Here is a 2,010-nt window from a genome sequence, read left to right as displayed (position 1 = left end):
TGTTAGTTAGTTGTAAAGAGGCTTGGGATGTGTTGATGAGTGCATGGGAAAATGTGATGGATTGTGCAGTGTGGAGTAGTAGTTATGCATTCGATAAAGAGACTGCCACGACAAAACAGTTTATCGCATCTACAGATGTTGAGGGAAATCAATTTCGACACAGATTCAAAAACTAAAATGGCATATGCCTGTGTCCTCTCCTATTCAAGACTAATAGCATAAATAAATCCGAAGAAGATTATTCCTATCAATTAGACGTCGAACGTCTACCACGCACATGCCTCTGTCCTCTCCTAGTCGGGGAATATTCGTCAATGCCATCATTAGCTTCTTGAAGCAATTCCACCGTCATCTGATGTGCAACTGTACCTTCGGNCACATGACGACACGATATCATCGCCTGTAACTTTCTCGCCATTCGCCTAAACCTAGCCTGCATTATATTTATATACAAAAATTAAATAAACATGGTTAAGTAAAATTCAAAACATAAGCAATGATAAATAACATACCAAGGCATCAGATGGTGAAGGTGGAGAGGATCTACGATGACGTCGTGCCTCCTGTGGAACATCGGGGTGCTGTGTAGGCGCAAGAGCCGGTCTCGCATAAGCTGGAGCAGCAATAATATAGGGATGTGAAACCCTCCTAAACCACTGTATGTATCCATCGACACATTCAGAAGGGTATGATGTCTGTCTCACATTCCTAATAACGTGATCTGTGAAGTGCAACCACGCAAAATCAACAGCGACTACATCTGCATCTGCAATGACAGTGGGTGGTCGTGGAATCTCCTAGTAAAATCCAAACTGCCTCATCACACGCTCAGGCAAATGACGGGAAAGGGTGTCACTAATCCGAATCCATCCAGAATACATACAAATTCCGAATAATGGACGGATGCCCCGATGTCCCTCGTATGGATGCCATAGAACTCCACCATATGTCAGGCCATCCAATTGCGACCGGATTTCTGCAAGAGTCGAACTCTGCCGAAGGCTCTGCCACCTAGTCGCACGTGGTGTGGTGTCATCATAAGAAGACACCAACCGCCTCCTTCCCATGCTAGGGAAATGCTCGTATATCCAACTCTAAAAATGCAATTATTCAATTAAATATTTTCTATCTTTGAACATGGAGATAAGTACAACAAATAAATGTGCAAGGTTTATGTTTGTACCTGGAAAAGAGTCAGATATCCAGCCATCTGCTTCGTGGAAGCTAGACTGGCATCCCCAAGCTGCTCGTACAAATGGGCAAGTGCAGCAACGCCCCAAGCATATCTGCCACACGCGTGTATGTCTCTAAATAATAGTAGGTAAGACACGCGTATAGAACTAGCACTTTTATTTGCAAAAATGGTGCATCCTACTATATGCAACAGATATGCTCTGGCAGCATAGTCCCAATCCTGCGACTGACACCTTTGAACATATATGTCTCTCAGCCAGCTGAGTCTGACTTTCGTACCACGTGCATCCTCCATCTCAGCACCAGCTGTGCCACCGTCAACGCCAAGCAGGTCTACGAGGGCTGTACGAGCCTCCTCAAACTCCAACTCCTCCAAATCGCATAACTGTCCCATCACCGGGAGATGAAGTAAAGTGGAAACGTCATCAAGAGTGATCGTCATCTCCCCTACCGGGAGATGGAAACTGCTCGTCTCAAAGTGCCATCTCTCTATGAATCCGAGCAATAAGCCCTTATCAACGTAATCGTAGCAGATCTGTGTGAGAGGCATCAAATAGGAATTCAACACAATGTGTTGAATTCCCTCAGCGCACGGTCCTAACTTATTAACTTTTATACCATGGGAGATCAATTTCAACATCTGTCCTCGATCCTACACAACAATATTTAACATCAATTGTATTTGAAAAAAAATTAAAATTAAAATTTAAGTTATGCACTCACCCGGCCCTGTGAAATACTATAAGCAACATGCTGAACATAGTGCGTCAGCAAAGAAGCATCACGTGGACCTCTAGGAAATCCACCGACATCATC

Source organism: Vigna radiata, chromosome 10 (assembly GCF_000741045.1).
Source record: "Vigna radiata var. radiata cultivar VC1973A chromosome 10, Vradiata_ver6, whole genome shotgun sequence".
Taxonomy (NCBI): Eukaryota; Viridiplantae; Streptophyta; class Magnoliopsida; order Fabales; family Fabaceae; genus Vigna; species Vigna radiata.
This window is presented reverse-complemented; position numbering follows the sequence as displayed.